The sequence below is a fragment of the Pelobates fuscus genome, chromosome 11 (assembly GCF_036172605.1).
Source record: "Pelobates fuscus isolate aPelFus1 chromosome 11, aPelFus1.pri, whole genome shotgun sequence".
In the NCBI taxonomy this organism is placed as follows: domain Eukaryota; kingdom Metazoa; phylum Chordata; class Amphibia; order Anura; family Pelobatidae; genus Pelobates; species Pelobates fuscus.
In genome coordinates, this window is record NC_086327.1 from 71,882,603 (window position 1) to 71,895,962 (window position 13,360).

The following is a 13,360-nucleotide window of genomic DNA, read 5'->3' on the forward strand; positions in this document are numbered from 1 at the left end:
CATACAGACATACATTGATACTGGCATACATACATATAGACATACATGCATACATTCATAATGACATACTGACATACATACATACATTCATACAGACATGCATGCTTACAGACACTGATATCCATACACACATACATAATGACATACAGACATACATTCATACATACTGACATACATGCATACTGACACACATACACACAGACATACGTTCATACTGACATGCATAATGACATACAGACATACATTGATACTGGCATACATACATATAGACATACATACATAATGACATACAGACATACTGACAGACATACATACATACTGACATCCATACTCACAGACATATGTTCATAATGACATACTGACATACATTATGACATACAGACATAAATTGATAATGGCATACATACATATAGACAAACATGCATACATTCATAATGAGATACATACATACACACACACACACACACACAGCTCATTTTTCAGCCACCCTCCTGTTTCTTACCTTTTCTTTGCAGGAGGGTGGCTGGGGCTGATAGGAGTCGGCTGGCTCTCCCTCTTCACTGGTGGGCGCGCTCCTCCAGCGCGGAGTGAGCTGGGAGGACGTGTCCACTTCCTCCCAGCAGTACTTGCGTTGCGGCTGCATTTCTTTTTAAAGGGGCCCGGTCGCGCTATAACACGGCCACAGCTCTGACCGGTCCCCTTAAGATATAGGCACCCGATAGGCCCCATCAGCGTGCGGCCCTGGTGCAACCCGTTATGGTTGTCACCCCCTGATGGCGGCCCTGATGTCAGCAGACTGCTTGTTTTCTGAGGCAAACAACATGCAGATCTGCAGCTTCAGGCTTGAATAAGTAAGATTTTTTTATATTTATGGAGGCATGAGGGGCCCAGGGGGGCTAGATGGTGGTTTTAACACTATAGGGTCAGGAGTACATGTTTGTGTTCCTGACCCTATAGTGATCCTTTAATGAATTGACTGATTGACAGAGAATTCTGTGTTTAGAAAATGCGAGAGGGTGCTGCTGACTACATGCTTCCCACTGTAAAGTTACATGAAAGGTAAATAATGACTGCTTTTCTTGGTTCACACATAGAGGGAAATTACAAACTCGTGTACCATAATGTACCATCATTATCTACATCTTATTGGTTGCAGACCAGCTATTAACAAGGTAAAACTGATAACAATTTAATTACTTTTACCACTACTGATCCATAAAACATGGCCATTTACAATACATTAATGTCAGGACTGACCAAACCCAGGTGTAACCAGGACAGAAGTGTGTACCTGTCATTAGAGTGGCCAGGTTGACACTGGTGACAGATAAAGAATATGTCTGCAAACAGACTAGGAATAAATGTTGGCAAGCCAAGGTCAAAGGGAAACAGAGAATTGGAATAGCAAGAATACAAGCCAAGGTCAGGATAACAGAATAAAGGAAATGTCAAACAAGTCAGGGTCAGATACCAGAAAAATCAATAACAATGGAATGCACTCTTGGGTAATCAAAAACCAAGAAACAAGGAAACCAATAAGTATATATACCCTATACTGTAAATTCCAGTAATTCTCTGATACTAGTGTTATTATTCTTCGCTGTCTTTGTCAGCTTTCTAGAGAAGAACCCACAAGGATGGACAGGAGCGTCAGAGGAAGCCCTTTGGGAAAGTAAAGCCCCTACTTACAGGAAAACCTGTAAGACAAATGGTTTAAGAGGATCTGGGTGAACTAGAATTGGTGCAAAAGAAAATACAGTGGGACCTCGGTTTACAAACGCCTCGGTTAACATAATTTTCGGTTTACAAATGAAAATCCATTGAAAATAATGCCTTGGTTTACAAATTTGTTTCGCAATACACAATTGCACCTGGAGGTTTATAGCACCGCCCCCTGCATGCTAGAGCCTGTTGGTAGCATGTGGCGTCGAGTGTGGAGGTGTTGGAGCGGCTTTTGCATCAAGTTTTGGTGCCATTCTGGAAATTGTTTGCAGTGGTTTTGGGACTTTTTGGAACTTTTTTGGTGCATTTCTCAAGCACTGGAAAGGTAGGGAAGCTGAGTTTCATCGTTTGCATGCCTTTTATTGTGTGTTCTGCATTGTGGGTTGGTTTCCATGCCAACTCATTTTGACTTATTTCTGACCTCCAGAACGGATTAATTAATTTTCAATGCATTCCTATGGGAAACCGAGTTTCGGTTTACAAATGTTTCGCAATAAGAAATGTCCCGGAGAACGCATTAAATACGTAAACGGAGGTCCCACTGTACTTGTTTTAGGGATTTTAAAGCTTGTTTAGCTTCATCAGACCAGAATTTAGTATCAGCCCCCTTCTTAGTCATATTAGTTATAGGGGGAATAATCTTTGATAAAAACGTGAATACATTGTCTGTAATAATTAGCAAATCGCACAAACCTTTGTACGGCCTTAAGAGCCTGAGGTACCATTGCCATTCTAGCACTCCTTGTAACTTGTTTGGGTCCATCTGTAACCCCTCTCCTGTATAATATAACCCAAAAATTGAATGGTAAATTGATCAGAGCATTCTCTAGTTTGAAGTACAAACTGTTCTTGAGAAGCATCTGTAGGATAGTATGAAGATATGTGCCAATATCTGATGAGTGATTAAGGATATCAACTGGATAGACAATGGCAAAAGAATACAGATAATCCCTCAGTACATCATTGATAAAATCAATAATACACCTAAAATACAGTAACACAATACACTTGAAAAAGCCTTTTATTAGTGAAATCCGTTGTGTAGTATTTGTTTTATTTCTTTTAGCATTAAAGTATATTTGGTTTTCCTAATTTAAACTTTGGCAATTAATAACATGACATTTAAATATTCAATATGTGTAATGTATGTGTCTATTCTATGTATATAGCACTTATTACAAAATTAAGTGCAAAAACCCAATGTATCTGCCATCATTTGTTACAACATGGATACAAGTAGTGACAACTTAAATTACCCATAACGTATAAGATTACTAATATAAATCTACTTAAAAAAGTGATTATCGCTTTATATTGATAGAGTAAAATTATATTGCATCACATTTTGTTTATCTCTTTTCCTTTCCTTTGCTTTCCACTTTTGACTTAAACCACGTAAATTTCAAGTTAAACTAATCATCACCATGACACACACCATTGATATAGATCTTCAGTGATCATAACCTAATTAGTATAGCATTATAGTCCATCTCTATACACATCCATCGTCCCTTACTTCATAATAGTGATAAATTTGTATGTCATACTTTAAAAATTATCTTTCATAACCTTATTTAGTGTTTCCCCCACAATATTATATTTTAAGAGTGAAACATTGTGCAAAATAGGATACCAATGTGCCAATCTCACTTATTTGTGCAGACATAAACGAAAAAAAAAAAAAATATATATATATATATATCTAAAAAATATATATATATATATATATCTGCCATCATTTATAACAGCATAGATATAAGCGATAACAACCTAAATTTACCCTTGACTTATTAGATTACTAATGTGAATCTACTATAAAAGGTGCAAGTAAAAAACAGAGATAAAGGATGGCGCTAACAGTTAGTTGTAATATATAAAAAATATCATATATAAAAAACCAGTGCAGCACACATAAAAACCACCCAAGTGTATAGTCACTGTATAACACTTACATACAAAGATAAAAGGAAAGAGGGCGGTGGTTGCGCACATAGAAAATTATATCCTTAGTCTTAAGCGTAGACCCCTAGGTTCTGTAAGTATAAAAAACCAACATAGGGCAGTACATCTTAGACACAATAAAAGTATAAAAAACTTGGAAAACTCACAATATTTAGAGCCTTTCTGAGTTGGCTCTAAACTTTTAAAGCAGTGTGATCAGTCTGGTGCAGGTAATGCAGTATGGGTCCCTTGGGAAAAACGCCAAACCGCCTTCTTTGTATAGAAGAAATCAGGAACCAGGATCACCAGGTGAGTAGAAGGTAAATACTTTAATATTAAAACATAAAAGTATATGTAAAACACAACGCGTTTCGACCTAGTCCAAATAGGTCTTCCTCAGGTGCATAACAAAAACGGACTGACAACTTTCTTATATACCATACATGCTACATACAATTATTGGTAAAACATTAGCAGCTGTGTAAAGTCCATCCTTCCATCCATACAAGGAGTGTTTCCGGCGAAGGTAGTAATACTTGTGCCTCTTCCAAGATGGCCGCCGTCTTTTCATGTCTATGGGAGTGCGAGCGACCTTCCCAAGATGGCCGCACGTTATTTCCAAGAGAATGTGTGTATTTCAATTCACTTCCGGTTTTGCTTTGCTCCGGTCACGTGATACAGCTTCCGATCATGTGACACCGGAGGGGGGTGTGGGTAGATGGTTGCACAAACGGCCAGATCGTGAATAAGGAGGATAGTAAACCCTATCACTCCAAGTCCATATTATTAGTCCATATTACATAGAAATAAAAAAAGAGAGAAAGTGATATCAGGTAGAGGTATTCAACAATGTTATCATTAATAAAATTTAATAAATAAATGTCATAAAAAATATTCAGGTGAGTAAGAGTAATAAAATAAAACCTACATATCAAATTTGACTATAATAAATTAATAATATCACACATAAAAGAGAATTTATAAAATTGAGCTTATTCCAAAATCAATGTTTAAGCCTTTTGGACATAATGTTTGGAGCTCAAATATCCAGTTTGCTTCTTTTCTATTTAAATTCATAGCACCATTGCCACCTCTCCAGTGATTTTCTATTTTATGAATTGCTGTAAATTGCAACTCACTGGGATTAGAGTTATGTTTTTCTAAGAAGTGACTCGATACACTATGATTTAAAAACCCAATTTTTATATTTCGAATGTGTTCATAGATCCTAGTTTTTAACGGTCTTGAGGTTTTACCTACATACTGTAAGCCGCAAGTACATTGCAGCAAATAAATGACATTGGTAGACTCACATGAGATAAAAGAATTGATGTTAAACATTTTTTTGGTTGTATTTGAAATAAAATCTACTTTCTTTTTTTGGTTATATGGGTATTTTTACATGCATAACAATTACCACAGTGGTAAAAACCTTTTTGTGCTTCTGACCACTTAGTTAAAAAATTAGGATTCTTATTTTCTTTGAACTTTATAGAAAAATGAATAGATTGGGTAGCGTTTCCCCCTTAGAAACTAAAAAAAAGGGGGGGAAAAAGCTCCCAATCAACCTGGTATAGAGTAAAAAAGGACAGTTATGGTGCTATACCTATAGATGTGTCCAAATAAGAATAAAGGTATCAAAAATAACGCATACTCGTATTAGGAAACTAGTGAGATATGTATCCTGGCAAACACAGTGAAAACACTGTAACTTTACTAAATCAACTGAACAAATGATACAAAATCTCAATTCCCAAGAGATGCTTAGTTACTGACAGAATTTCCTGGGGATATATCTTAATGTCCAAATTAAGTTCTTATTTTCTTTATCGACATAATTTGAGGTTAAAATTTGTTTAAAATTTCTTGCCCCCCTAAAGATGAACTTCGGTTTATCCCCTAAAAAATCTCGCATTTCATGATCCTGTTGTAAAATGTGCCAATTTTGATTTATAATCCTTTTTAAAGTGCCCACGTTGCTGCAATAATTAAAAATAAGAGGGATTTGTTTGTTTGATTCTTTTGGTTCTTTTTTATCCTTGTTCTTATAATTCAATAACTGTGGCCTATTTAGATCACCAATATTATTAATATCCTGTTGGAGATCTTTTTCACAATAACCTTTTTGTACAAATTGTTTTTTTAAAAATAAAGATTGGGAATTAAAATCCTTTTTATCTGTACAATTTCTTCTCATACGCAGGAACTGGCCTTTTGGGATATTTTTAATCCATGGATCATAGTGGCAACTACTTGTTTCGATAAAACTGTTTACATCCACTTGTTTGAAGAAAGTGCGTGTTTTGAGTTGATTATCAGAGATAAAAATTTTCAAATCTAAAAAATCAATAGTATTAGGGCTCACATTTTTGGTCAATTTAATTCCCCAAGTGTTCAAATTTAGGTAATTGAAAAAAGAATTAAAATCAGACTCAGTGCCTTTCCAAATAATAAAAATGTCATCGATATAGCGTCTGTATAGGGCCAAGTTTGCTCCCCAGCCATGCCCCTGATAAATAAAAAGATGTTCCCAATAAGACATGAACAGGTTGGCATAGCTGGGGGCAAACTTGGTTCCCATAGCAGTACCCCTAATTTGAAGGTAAAAATCACCGTCGAACCAAAATAAATTGTTTTCTAAAATCATCTGAATACCTTTAGTAATAAAATCAATTTGTGTACTTAAAAATTCCTTCGATTGGTCTAAAAAGAAAGTGGTTGCCTCGATACCTTTGGAGTGCTCAATTATAGTGTATAAACTTGTGACATCACACGTGATTAATAGATAGTCTTCTTCCCATTTTAATTCATCTAAAATCTTTAAAAGGTTCATAGAGTCTTGCAAATGTGAGGGGCACCCTTTAACTAACGGTTGTAAGTAATAGTCGATAAATTGGGAAAGTGGCGATAAAAGAGAATCTATCCCCGAGACTATGGGTCTTCCTGGGGGATTTGCCAGATCTTTATGTATTTTGGGCAATATGTAAAGGACCGGTATTCTAGGGTATTGTACTTGGAGGAACGAAAATTCATTTTTATCTAGTACATTGTTTTCCATCCCAGTTTTAAGGAAGTTCTCGTATTTTATTTTAATATCCGTTGTAGGATTTTTCTCTAGTTTTTTGTAGGTAGTATCATCCCGGAGTTGTCGTTTTATCTCATCGAGGTAGGCATTTTTATCTAAAATAACCACCCCTCCCCCTTTATCAGCGGGTTTGATTACAGTGGTGGGATTTTGTTTTAGGTCTTTAAGGGTTAACTTCTCTTTAAAAGATAGATTTTGTTCGTACTTAGATAAAGGTTTAATATTGTATATTTCATCTAAGCAAGCCTTCTCAAATACTTTCATGCTATGAGATTTCAAATATTGTGGATTAAAAGAAGATTTTTTCTTAAAATTAGTGTGTTTAATATTATTTCCTATTAGTTCTGTATCTACACTCTCTATTTCTTCGCTTTGGGGTGTATTAATTATTTCTTTATTAAAAAAAATTTTTAAACATAATTTTCTGGTGAATCTATTAACGTCAATGAATGCTTCAAATTTATTTACAGAGCAGCTAGGGGCATATTTAAAACCCTTTCTTAAAACTTTCTCTTTTGTTGGTGATAAAACAGTATTAGATAAATTAAAAATTCTTATTTCATTATCGTTACTTTTTTCCTCTCTTGGTTTATCTCTCCCTCCTCTGGTTCCTCTTCTGACATTCTGTATCTTTTTATGGGAGTTCCATGGTGTTCTTCCCTCCTCATCCATCTTGGTTCTAAAAAAACCTCCTCTCCTTTTTCACTCCTTAATCGCTCAAATCTATTTTTTAAGGGGATTTGGAAAGATCGATCTTCGTTATATCTTGTCCTAAACCTCTGAGTATCTCTCCTAGGTTTAGGCGAAATAGGGGCGGCTTTCCTGTCAAACTGTTTCGGTCTGGTTTGTCTATCCTTTACTGGACTTATTTTATTATATGAGTTCTTTCTGGAATTTATTGGGGATATTTTCTTTCCTTTTCCAGACCGGAGTTTTGGGTACCTCATGCCGTATGGGATTGGCATTTACATGATTTCTATATCTATTTTCCTCATGCCAAATATTTATCGTTTTTTGGGGTGGTCTTTTTCTATTCTGATCTACTTTGCCACTCCCTGGCATTTTTCTCACTCTGTTACTGGCATAATCATCCAGATCTCTTTTATATTTCTTTTTTTTAATGCCAATAATATAATTCTCTAATTTATCCAAATTGTTTGTAACTCTTGCAGAGAGCATATCGAAATCTTGTGTCCCTACAAACGGTTCCAACTGTGTTTGTAATTTTTTAATGGTGATATCTAGTTCTTGTAAATCCTCCTTTCTTTGTGTTACAATTATATTGATCATTGTAATGGAGAAAGATTCGAGAGCATTTGTCCAAATTCCCATAAATTTGGTGTTATCTGGATCGAAAGTGGGGAATTTTGTGAATCTTAGCCCTCTAGGGGTGATTTTGTCTTTAAGGTACTTTTCCAAAGTGAAAATGTCCCATTTAATTTTTACTTCCCTACTTAGTAATTTCTCCAATTGATGGATCATATCATCTAAATTATCACTTATAGTAAAACCCTCATTTGGCATGAGGAAAATAGATATAGAAATCATGTAAATGCCAATCCCATACGGCATGAGGTACCCAAAACTCCGGTCTGGAAAAGGAAAGAAAATATCCCCAATAAATTCCAGAAAAAGAACTCATATAATAAAATAAGTCCAGTAAAGGATAGACAAACCAGACCGAAACAGTTTGACAGGAAAGCCGCCCCTATTTCGCCTAAACCTAGGAGAGATACTCAGAGGTTTAGGACAAGATATAACGAAGATCGATCTTTCCAAATCCCCTTAAAAAATAGATTTGAGCGATTAAGGAGTGAAAAAGGAGAGGAGTTTTTTTTAGAACCAAGATGGATGAGGAGGGAAGAACACCATGGAACTCCCATAAAAAGATACAGAATGTCAGAAGAGGAACCAGAGGAGGGAGAGATAAACCAAGAGAGGAAAAAAGTAACGATAATGAAATAAGAATTTTTAATTTATCTAATACTGTTTTATCACCAACAAAAGAGAAAGTTTTAAGAAAGGGTTTTAAATATGCCCCTAGCTGCTCTGTAAATAAATTTGAAGCATTCATTGACGTTAATAGATTCACCAGAAAATTATGTTTAAAAATTTTTTTTAATAAAGAAATAATTAATACACCCCAAAGCGAAGAAATAGAGAGTGTAGATACAGAACTAATAGGAAATAATATTAAACACACTAATTTTAAGAAAAAATCTTCTTTTAATCCACAATATTTGAAATCTCATAGCATGAAAGTATTTGAGAAGGCTTGCTTAGATGAAATATACAATATTAAACCTTTATCTAAGTACGAACAAAATCTATCTTTTAAAGAGAAGTTAACCCTTAAAGACCTAAAACAAAATCCCACCACTGTAATCAAACCCGCTGATAAAGGGGGAGGGGTGGTTATTTTAGATAAAAATGCCTACCTCGATGAGATAAAACGACAACTCCGGGATGATACTACCTACAAAAAACTAGAGAAAAATCCTACAACGGATATTAAAATAAAATACGAGAACTTCCTTAAAACTGGGATGGAAAACAATGTACTAGATAAAAATGAATTTTCGTTCCTCCAAGTACAATACCCTAGAATACCGGTCCTTTACATATTGCCCAAAATACATAAAGATCTGGCAAATCCCCCAGGAAGACCCATAGTCTCGGGGATAGATTCTCTTTTATCGCCACTTTCCCAATTTATCGACTATTACTTACAACCGTTAGTTAAAGGGTGCCCCTCACATTTGCAAGACTCTATGAACCTTTTAAAGATTTTAGATGAATTAAAATGGGAAGAAGACTATCTATTAATCACGTGTGATGTCACAAGTTTATACACTATAATTGAGCACTCCAAAGGTATCGAGGCAACCACTTTCTTTTTAGACCAATCGAAGGAATTTTTAAGTACACAAATTGATTTTATTACTAAAGGTATTCAGATGATTTTAGAAAACAATTTATTTTGGTTCGACGGTGATTTTTACCTTCAAATTAGGGGTACTGCTATGGGGACCAAGTTTGCCCCCAGCTATGCCAACCTGTTCATGTCTTATTGGGAACATCTTTTTATTTATCAGGGGCATGGCTGGGGAGCAAACTTGGCCCTATACAGACGCTATATCGATGACATTTTTATTATTTGGAAAGGCACTGAGTCTGATTTTAATTCTTTTTTCAATTACCTAAATTTGAACACTTGGGGAATTAAATTGACCAAAAATGTGAGCCCTAATACTATTGATTTTTTAGATTTGAACATTTTTATCTCTGATAATCAACTCAAAACACGCACTTTCTTCAAACAAGTGGATGTAAACAGTTTTATCGAAACAAGTAGTTGCCACTATGATCCATGGATTAAAAATATCCCAAAAGGCCAGTTCCTGCGTATGAGAAGAAATTGTACAGATAAAAAGGATTTTAATTCCCAATCTTTATTTTTAAAAAAACAATTTGTACAAAAAGGTTATTGTGAAAAAGATCTCCAACAGGATATTAATAATATTGGTGATCTAAATAGGCCACAGTTATTGAATTATAAGAACAAGGATAAAAAAGAACCAAAAGAATCAAACAAACAAATCCCTCTTATTTTTAATTATTGCAGCAACGTGGGCACTTTAAAAAGGATTATAAATCAAAATTGGCACATTTTACAACAGGATCATGAAATGCGAGATTTTTTAGGGGATAAACCGAAGTTCATCTTTAGGGGGGCAAGAAATTTTAAACAAATTTTAACCTCAAATTATGTCGATAAAGAAAATAAGAATCCTAATTTTTTAACTAAGTGGTCAGAAGCACAAAAAGGTTTTTACCACTGTGGTAATTGTTATGCATGTAAAAATACCCATATAACCAAAAAAAAGAAAGTAGATTTTATTTCAAATACAACCAAAAAAATGTTTAACATCAATTCTTTTATCTCATGTGAGTCTACCAATGTCATTTATTTGCTGCAATGTACTTGCGGCTTACAGTATGTAGGTAAAACCTCAAGACCGTTAAAAACTAGGATCTATGAACACATTCGAAATATAAAAATTGGGTTTTTAAATCATAGTGTATCGAGTCACTTCTTAGAAAAACATAACTCTAATCCCAGTGAGTTGCAATTTACAGCAATTCATAAAATAGAAAATCACTGGAGAGGTGGCAATGGTGCTATGAATTTAAATAGAAAAGAAGCAAACTGGATATTTGAGCTCCAAACATTATGTCCAAAAGGCTTAAACATTGATTTTGAAATAAGCTCAATTTTATAAATTCTCTTTTATGTGTGATATTATTAATTTATTATAGTCAAATTTGATATGTAGGTTTTATTTTATTACTCTTACTCACCTGAATATTTTTTATGACATTTATTTATTAAATTTTATTAATGATAACATTGTTGAATACCTCTACCTGATATCACTTTCTCTCTTTCTTTATTTCTATGTAATATGGACTAATAATATGGACTTGGAGTGATAGGGTTTACTATCCTCCTTATTCACGATCTGGCCGTTTGTGCAACCATCTACCCACACCCCCCTCCGGTGTCACATGATCGGAAGCTGTATCACGTGACCGGAGCAAAGCGAAACCGGAAGTGAATTGAAATACACACATTCTCTTGGAAATAACGTGCGGCCATCTTGAACCACATTAATTCCAAAATCAACTAATCATCACCGTGAAAAAAACCATTAATATTATTCTTAAGTGATCATAACCTAATTGATATAGGTTTGCAATCTATCCCCATATACATCCAACCACCTTCACTTCATAATAGTGATAAATTTATAAGCCATGCATTGGGAATTATCTTTCGTTTCCCTGTTGATGTTTTCCCCACAATATTATCTTTTAGGAGTGAGACATTATAAAAAATATGATGTCAGTATCAATTATTTGTGCACACATATCGTGAGAGAAAAAAAAAAAGACTAAATTTAATATTGTATTATTAATTATCACTCTAATTCAAGAGTTCGGGCCTCTCCCTTTTCTATTTTTTGCATAAATTGTTTTTATCATTCTCTTTTTTTTTTCCTTCCCTTTCACATTGTTTCCTTTTTCATTCTTTTCTTCAGAACTCTGTAGATCAACTATGATAATTTCTTGCCCCTCAGCCATTCCAGTAAATCCGGATTTGAATCGAAAGTCTCTCTTTTGTCTTCATATGTTACGGATAGTTTCAAGGGGTATAACCACCTATATCTTATATTGTGAGATCTAAGAATTTGGGTTGCAGAACTTAATATTTTCCTCCTCTGTCTGGTTTCAAAAGAAAGATCACGAAACACCCGAACATTTTGAAAACGTCCAGAATTAATTTGATTTGTTCTGACAGACTTCAGAATTGATTCTTTAAATTCATACGAAAAAAAACAGGCAATGATGTCCCTTGGGAGATCTTTCTGAATAGATTGGGGTTTGAATAATCTGTGGCACCTTTCTATTATTTGAACACAATACCCAAAACTGTTACAAATTCCAGTAGCGTCTGTTTTAAATCTTCTTGTGAGTCTTTCTCCGGTATGTTCCTAAAACGTAGGTTTCTACGGCGACTACGGTCTTCCAAATCCATCAATTTAAGTTCAAGTGCCGAGATCTTGCTTTGGGCGTTCTTAGTTTCATCTGTAAGGAATTTGACTTGAGAATCAATTGCTTTAAATTGGTCTTCAATTCTCTGCATATTAGCAGCGAGGACATTTATTTCTTGTTTAAATTCTGTTTTAATTTCTGCTGCAATCGTAGCTAATTCAGCCTTTATTTCCTCCAAATTCGATCTTCAGCTAGTTTGCAATATAGTAGACGTGATTTGATCTTTTTCAATAATATTTCTATCCTCAGCCTCAAGAATATCAAGACTGGAGTCAATACCAAAAAGAGGGGAGACCCTTGAAACAAGGGGATCCCAGGATAGTAGCTCTGATCACAGTATAAAGAGCCTAGTTGCCAGATAACAGGAGAGGAAGAGAGAAAGAGTAATTAGTAGTAGGTGGAGGGGAAAGAAAAAAGGAGAGACCCCCAATCCCCTATACCACCCTAACCCACAGCTTCCTAAGCTAAGTAAGCTAGGAATCCAACACAAAAAAATGTGTAGGAAAATCTCTTAACTCTCATAAGGCTGCCTAAAAAAATACAGTGGGTACCAGAATAGTACTGAGCCCTAGGTAAATAAAGTCCTTATCACCAGGGATACTAGAGCATACCACAATTAACAAAGGCTGCCTGTCCTAAGTAACTAAAAAATCTGGTTAACTAGAAAGTCACCACATACTAACTACCTAAGTGCTAAGTGCTACCTAAAGTGAAAACGAAAATAATAAAGAGAAGCGCTCGACGCGCGTTTCAGCGTGAATACACGCCGTCGTCAGGAGCAAGTTTGGAACTGTGTCTCTGAATGCCGGTTAAATACCTGTATAATCAGGGAGGAAAGGCCCTGCAGCTGTTTGAGTGTGTGGAGGGGCGTGGGTAAGTGACGTGTGGTTACCACGCCCACACCTTCCGCATCATAGCTTGTTGAGGCAGGCTGTTGGATGGCTTGTGGATCCGTCAACGCAGATCCGCCGATACTCGCCCCGCCCCCCTCCTATG